Raw genomic sequence first — 8,685 nt, 5'->3', positions numbered from 1 at the left:
GGGGATAGGGGACAGTTTCACAACACAGAGTTCTCTTGGGCTGACAAAAAATCTCCCCTCTATGTCTCCCTACTGAAGATGGGCTGCTCCATGCAGGAAGGGTGCCGCGACCCACTGCAGAAGGGCTCGCGACCCACTTTTGGGTCGCGACCCATGAGTTGAGAACCAGGGCTGTAGAGCATATGTCTCTATTCATTAATAGAGCAAACTGTTTTTCTATGGTAAGTTATCAGCCCAAGGAGGGAACAAGTGCATTCTGGGAACTCCATTTTGGAACAGAGGAGAAGAGAATCTGATGCCATCCTGAGCGCATGTCTGGCGTAAATGACCAGATTTCCCTTTAGGCAGCACTGCTGGTAGGGACGGACTTATTATCATTTTATTTACATGTTCATATATTGATTGTAGGTCTTCTTGTTCTTTCTTACCAATGTCACCCACCCTGTTTTGTTAATAAAGCTTCAACATTTCATCCAGTCTGGCTTATTGCAGAATATGAGGGTTTAGCTGCATGTCAAGCTACTGTAAGGCTACTGCGCATGCGCGGGTCCCAGTCTTCCGGATTGCTGGAAAATACGGGTGACTGTCCCCTTCTCTCTCTGCCGGCGGCCATCACCAAGATGGCCGCCGTCAGGTATCAGAATACTGCCGCGCGTGCGCGATGACGTCTCGGCGGGGTGACACTCGGTTACTGCTCCGGGTGTCACCCAACCTCGGGACGCCCCTGGTCACATATTCAGATCTCCTCATAGTAAGTCCACTTTACTACTGTGTGTCCTGTATACAGGATGGTTTGTCATGTGTCTTTATATATCATTTTTTGGGGGACAGATAGAGCTTTCTTTTGCTGGTATTTAATCACCCGGGGGGTTTTATTTTTATTATATTAAGGAAAAAATGACCAAACATTTTGGGACTTTTTTTTTACATTATGTTATAATACAATTATTATTGCCCAATTTTTTAGTAAAATATAAAAGACGGGGTCACGTCGGGTAAATAGACATCAAACATGTCAAGCTTTCAAATTGCGCGCACCCACCAACATGGGTGCAATCGTCGATTTCTCACAGGTGCGCACCCAACGCATGTTTGCATGCGTATATGTATGGGTGGGGACTTTAAAAAAAGTATTTTTTTTTAATTATTTTTTATGTGTGACTTTTTTAAATATTTTTTTGGGAAACTTTAATTTTATTTTCTAATTTGTTTTCACTTAACTTTATTGCTATCACATAGGGGGCTAAGAAAACCCCAGCAAAGAGATGTGACAGGTCCTCTTTATGGAGACATCAGGGGTCACCAAGACCCCTAATGTCACCTCGGGACCCCCAGAGAAGCTGATGAAACAGAGATCTGCTTCATCTGCTTCTCTCCAGCTTCTGATGCTGGAGAGTGACACGAGAATGCGGAAGTGATGAAATATACATCACTTCAGCATTCTGACAGCGGAGAGGGGACCGGAAGGAGATCTCCCTCTGATTCCCTGTCACAGAGCCACTATGCTGGTCCCAGGCTCGCACCGGGGACAGCAGAGCCCGGGACCAGAGTGACAGTGGGAGGGAGGGGACACACGTGATCGGCACCCCATACAAGCGATCCGCCAGCTCTATAGCCAGCGGATTGCTTGTATTTTCCTACTGCGATGGTTGTAAGGTGATTAAAACTTTGTTCAGCCTGCCCATCATGGACAGGCATATCGTACTTGCGATCATCGCAAGTCCTCACCGCTGAGGGGAGGGCTTGCAGATGATTGCAATGGTGAGCGGGCAGTGTGCGCTTGCGTACCTCAGGTAGTGCGGCATACGATTTTCGGCGGGTTATCTAGCGTGCTCGTTATACGAAAATCTTGCGACCTTACAGTAAATGCGGTCGCATGCTGCCCATACACCTTACGATTATCGTACGATCGCAGGATCACCCTCGATTATCGTACGATAATCGTCAGGTGTTTGGGCAGCTTGAGGAACATAAATAGAAAGCACTGAGAAGAGGGGGAGGGGGAGAGTGAGAGGCCCAGAACCTGTGTGCTGAAATTTCTTTACATTAGCGAAATGGATTATAATAGGGAATATTACAATGTAATGCAGGGGTGTGGAATTGCTATTGCTCGGGACAGACAGTCCTGGGCGCCGGGCGAGTAGTTTTTTTCTTCTACATTGAGGGCCTGTTCACACCACAAAGGCTGCGTTCCAGAGTGTTCGGCCACTGGAATGCAAGCGGGCCGGCTCCCTGCATTCAGGGGTGGGAGTCCGCAGCGCGTTCCGGTCCAATGCGATCTGCAAAAATACTGCAAGCACTATTTTTGCAGATCGCACTGGACCGGAACGCAAGCAGTAATGTGCCTGCGTTCCGGGTGCGGGCGATTGTACTGCGGGCAAGGGGCGTGGCTGCAGTGCCATTCAATGCACCGCCATGCCCCCTCCCACCCCTGAATGCAGGGAGCCAGCCAGCTTGCGTTCCAGAGGTTGAACGTCGCCTGGAACACTGCCTTTGTGTTGTGAATCGACCCTTAACCCGGCTTCTGGCAGGCAGCAAGGCTAAATGTAAAGTGGGAGCCATTTTGTACAGGTGATCTTGAGCGGCAGTACAGCCATCCACAATCACTTGTAGCCAGCCTGATTCTCCCTCCGCTCCCCCTCCCCTCTCTCTCTCCGGTGGCCGTGTGCCCAGCTGCTCCCTCTTATATCGCTCCCTGCCCGCTGGATCCCTTTCTGCCGTGCTCTTTGTGGTCCCCCTGCCTTTCTGGAGAGACCGTCCGTTTTCTGCTCTGCTCCGTGTGAGCAGTGACACACGAATGCTGTACTCACAGACTCCTGTCACAGGAGAACGAGCACAGTGCTGTGCTAGAACTCCTGTGTTGGAGGTGACGGGGTCAATAAAGAGAACCTGTCACCTCCAAATGCTATCACACAGGGGCTCCTGTGTAATATCAGTGAAGTCAAGTGAAAACAAAATAGTAAAAAAATAAATAACAATCAATTAAAAATGTAAATACATCAAAATGTAAAAAACAAAAAGGAGATAAGTAAAAAAACAAAGTAAAAAAATAATAAAAATTTAAACCAAACCCTTGCCCCACCATCTGCATTCGAATAAACACATGCACGGGGCATTGTGTGTGAGCGCAGTGGGCGACCCATGACCATGCGGCAATGGGGGGGGGGGGGCCTAAAGCTGTGTAAGAGGCCCCAAAATTTCTGATGGCTGCCCTGCTCATCCTTCCAGGGATCCAATTGCCGGACTTCTACCAGGCACCTCGTCTGAACACTTTGGCAACCGTGCTTCTCTCTGTCTACTCGCTCCCTGTTTCCAAATCCAGGGGTGTGAGACAAGAGCCACAAGGGAGGCCTCCTCAGCTAATCCGTCCTCCACCAGGTACGTGATAGCTACACCCAGGGCACTGGGTAACGTATAGCAGGGACAGAACAGTCTGTGAAGGACATCTAAGTTCCTTCACACCAAACTGGTTAAATCATGTCTTTATAGAGCTGGGTTGGACACCCCATTCCAAAACCATGGCCATTAATAAGGAGTCTGGTAAAACAGCCTCTACTCTTCTGGGAAGGCTTTCCACAAGATGTTGGAGTGTGTCTGTGGGAATTTGTGACCATTTGTGAGGTCAGGTGCTGGTGTTGAATGAGAAGACCTGGCTCATAATAAACATTCTAATTGATCCCAAAAGGGTTCAGTAGAGTTGAGGTCAGGTCTCTGCGTAGGCCACTGCAGTTCCTCCACACCAAAATGGTCACACCATGTCTTTCTGGAGCTGGCTTTGTACACAGGGGGGCAGTCATGCCGGAACAGAAAAGGGCCTTCACCAAACTGTTACCACAAGGTTGGAAGCACACAATTGTATAAAATGCCTTTGTAGGCTCTAGTATTACCTTCACTGAACTCAATTATTTAGAGGGGGGGTCTACATACTATTGGCCACTTAGTGTACCTAGAAAAAAAGGCAGATTCTTCAGGAGTGACCGGACAGGGAGAGCCCAAGACCTCAGATGGGTGACACTTAAGAGGCAACTACTGTAGGGACACCTAAGTAGGGCAAAGCTAATGGCCTCATTGATCACATTACTGCAATTATCATCATACCTTATGTTATGCCGATAACTCAATAAATTAAAGCTGAATGTCAGATATCATTTTCTTATCTGTAAATACATTGGTCCATCTTGGCCTAATGTAAGTATTCCTATTTTATCCCTGGTCAGCCACAGACAGAGCTACTATATAGTGCTTTACAGCAATTTCCGGGGTCCTGTATGCTTCTGGGCTGAATGGCTTTGCCTCTGCTCTGAAAACACAGGGGGTCGCTCGCTTGACACAGTCAAAGAACACCTAGTATTTTTAGCAATGGATACAAGGCATTCTCTGATTGGACGAGGTGTGGGTCTTGAGATCTCCGTATGGCCATTGTGCCAAGTGAGCGCCCCCCCCCCTTTTTTTTTTTTACTGCAGTGCCATGCAGGAAAAAAAAGGTAATTCACGGACTACTTTTTTCAATGCTCAGCAAGACAACACACGAGATACTGTGCACTGTGCTGCGATGCACGTCCGCCAGGAGGTGCGTGGAACTGCCATTCAGAATGAAAGACAATGCAACGTACCAGTGCACCCAGCATGCAGTGCACTGAATTGTCCCTGAGCTTGTCTAAGCAGCGTGTAAGTATATTTAACCCCATGAAGACTTTGGTTGTACCTCATAAACTCAGGACTTCCTCCCCTGCCATGCCCACTATACTATAAAAGTAAAAGTATGTCAGGGCCAGTCAAAGGGGGTCTTGCACTAGCTGAGAACACATATGTTACATAGTATTTGAGGTTGAATAAAGACTTAAGTCCATCGAGTCCAACCTATTGCGTGCATGTATATGGTTCTGCTGATGTGTGCGTATGTATCAGTCCTTGTTTGATCTCATTCTTATGCTGGGCACACACCTTACAACCATCGCAGGACTTTTGTCTTGCGATGGTTGTAAGGTACTTGAAAAAACGTGCAATCTGCCTATCTTGGACAGGCAGATTGTACTTGCGATGATCGCAAGCCGTGCCCCCTGAGGGGCGGGCTTCCAATGACCGCAATGCCGAATGACCGCAATGACCGCGGTCCAATGACCGTAATGCCGAACGGGCAGTGTGCGCTTGCGCACACCGGCCCACCCGGCTTTTATCTTACGAACGTGCTACACACCCGCCGAACATCGTACGATGCTCGGCGGGTTTTCGAACATGTTCGTAAGTTTAAAGTTGTGCGACCTTACAGTAATAGAGGTCGCACGGCTTCCTCACACCTTACGATAATCGTACGATCGCGGGATTTCCCGCGATTATCGTACGATTATCATAAGGTGTGTGGGCACCCTAAAGAGTACCTGTACCCCTGTATATTAGATCCCTAAGGAAATCGTCCAAAAGCTTCCTGAACGATTCCACACTCTTGGCTGAAATCACTGCATGTGGCAGCGAGTTCCGGACCCTAACCGCTCTAACGGAGAAGAACCCCCTTTGGCTGAAATGTTTTCTCCACCAATTTTAGATTGTGGCCTCTAGTTTTTGTTATGGAGTTAATCGTAAAGAGTTTGTTGCTAATGTTGCTATCACCATTGAACATTTTGTACATGAAAATCATGCCCCCCCTTAATCTCCTTACTTTCAACAAGAACATATTTAAAATGTTGTTGCTATAAGTACCTGAAAAAGCCATTTATTACTGAAGTGAATGGTGATTGAGTCAAGATATCCTTCAGGCCTCAGGTGTCACACGCACTGTCAGCAACATTCACCTCTATGACCACTAGATGGCAGTATTGCACCACTAGAAGAGACATTTTACATTTGATTGCACTAATTGTAGAAAAAGCCCAACTTTGCTTACTTCTTGTTACTTTTTGGGTCATTATTATTATCTTACTATATATTTTTTTACATTTCTATTTATTCTCTTACTTTGCGCCCTCACAAGCCACTAAATAGTACAAAAAGTATTAGACATGGAAGGGTAGGGTAGTACAATGCATGACATGTTCCAAGGATTGTACATACAGTTGTTTAGCAACACATAACAATAACATGAAACAATAGCAGAGAAGCTCTTACATAGTGATCCCAGGAATGTGTTGTTTGTGTGTGGAAAATAAATCTGAAATAAAATAAGAAATACAAAATAAAATAAATCTATATATAACCTGAAATATTCCCCCAAAATGTTCTGTTACTAAAAATGGTAAATTTCTTTAAAGCTGAACTCCGGGAACTAGAAAAAAAACAAAAACCCTTATAGTAACCCTACCCCCCTCCACACACACACACACACACTGCAAGGGTTAAATGCTTATTAAATCTAGGGATAGAGGAAGAGGCTGTAATACAAACCTTGTCCCTCGCTCCTCCGGCTGCCCTTGGTATCATCTCATACCACGGAGAGCCGTGAGTCCTGCATTGTACTTAATGCGACCGCCGGCCAGACTGCCATAGAGAGGAGTCTGCAGGGAACAGGGAACCTTGCATTTAACCTTTCCAGTGCGGGAAGGCCCCACTCACTGCAAGAGTGTTCTTTTCTGCTGATCAGAGTTGAGTATTAAAGGGAATGTGTGAAGGTTTTGTTCAAATTGTATTTCCTTATTTATTGTTGTTAGGACATCAGTGAGTGTGAGCATGCTGGATAGAAAATGATTAGCTAACCTATAATGCTCCGGGAATCCTTTGTCATGTAGCCAATTATTTTAAGACAAAGATCATTGATGCCATAGGTTGCCTTTCTCAGTGATGTCACCGGTCTCTAATGAATGGATAGGCTGCATTCTCAGTGATGTCACCGATCTCTAGTGAATGGATAGGCAGAATTCTCAGTGATGTCACCGGTCTCTAGTGAAGGGATAGGCTGCATTCTCAGTGATGTCACCGGTCTCTAGTGAATGGATAGGCTGCATTCTCAGTGATGTCACCGGTCTCTAGTGAAGGGATAGGCTGCATTCTCAGTGATGTCACCGGTCTCTAGTGAAGGGATAGGCTGCATTCTCAGTGATGTCACCGGTCTCTAGTGAATGGATAGGCAGAATTCTCAGTGATGTCACCGGTCTCTAGTGAAGGGATAGGCTGCATTCTCAGTGATGTCACCGGTCTCTAGTGAAGGGATAGGCTGCATTCTCAGTGATGTCACCGCTCTCTAGTGAATGGATAGGCCGCATTCTCAGTGATGTCACCGGTCTCTAGTGAAGGGATAGGCTGCATTCTCAGTGATGTCACCGGTCTCTAGTGAAGGGATAGGCTGCATTCTAAGTGATGTCACCGGTCTCTAGTGAATGGATAGGCTGCATTCTCAGTGATTTCAACGGTCTCTAGGGAAGGGATAGGCTGCATTCTCAGTGATGTCACCGGTCTCTAGTGAAGGGATAGGCTGCATTCTCAGTGATGTCACCGGTCTCTAGTGAAGGGATAGGCTGCATTCTCAGTGATGTCACCGGTCTCTAGTGAAGGGATAGGCTGCATTCTCAGTGATGTCCTGGGTCTCTAGTGAATGGATAGGCTGCATGTTCAATGATGTCCTGGGTCTCTAGTGAAGGGATAGGCTGCATTCTCAGTGATGTCACCGGTCTCTAGTGAAGGGATAGGCTGCATTCTCAGTGATGTCACCGGTCTCTAGTGAATGGATAGGCTGCATTCTCAGTGACGTCACCGGTCTCTAGTGAATGGATAGGCTGCATTCTCAGTGATGTCACCGGTCTCTAGTGAAGGGATAGGCTGCATTCTCAGTGATGTCACCGGTCTATAGTAAATGTCAATGTATTATATTTTAAGAATCAAAGCTTTGAGTAGCTGATGACTAGGCCCCCTGTCTCAGCATTCAGCATGGCCTGCACTAAATGAATTCTGAAAACCATTACATTCTTTATTTTTCAAGGCTTCGGGAACATTTTGTGATATGTTCCTCCAAAACTAACATTACAGAAGATACTTATCTTGAGGTTTCTCTTGACTGACCTCTTGCAGGGTTTGTGCTGGATTCCTTCATTCAGCGCTCCTTCTCTCATTGGAGCTATGTGACCGCAGCGCAGCGTGGATTGTCAGTACGAAGATAGAGTTATAGAGGATTATTTTCCTGAGGAAAAACACAGATTGGCTCCACGTCTCAGCTTGGAGAGACATTCTGCCATATTTCTGCTCTCCGAAAGTCTTGCACAACGTTCAACGTCCACTTCAATTTCACACGTGAAAACGTTTCTGTTCATTGATGATCAAATTGTTAGAGCAAGAAACGCCACAAGGACCTGCATTGATTGACTTAGGCTTGCAATACCACTGTCTCTCTCAAATACAGATCTATGAGAATGCAGAAGCACCCCAATGCAAGTTAGAAGCAGGTAATTTGCGCCTGTTGATGAATTCTGAATGATCTCAGCAGCGTCTCAAACTACAAACTCATTGACACAGCCCTGTTGACTCACACTGTGCATATGCCCCAGAAAATGTCACACCTTAAAAAATGATGAGATAAGGTTGAAGAAATCACTCTCAAAAAGGTTGTGATGTATCTCCGCTAACTGCGCATGCGCCAGGCGCGCGTTCACGTACTCAGAAGCGGTCAACTACCAGCACGGAAACGTGCCATAGTGGCGCACAGGAAGTGACTCATAACAGCTATCACTTCCCCTATATAAGCTCAGCCACAGCACCACCATG

This window comes from Nanorana parkeri, unplaced genomic scaffold (genome assembly GCF_000935625.1).
Source record: "Nanorana parkeri isolate BGI_ZX_2015 unplaced genomic scaffold, ASM93562v1 scaffold1040, whole genome shotgun sequence".
Taxonomy (NCBI): Eukaryota; Metazoa; Chordata; class Amphibia; order Anura; family Dicroglossidae; genus Nanorana; species Nanorana parkeri.
Note: the sequence above shows the minus strand (reverse complement) of the source record.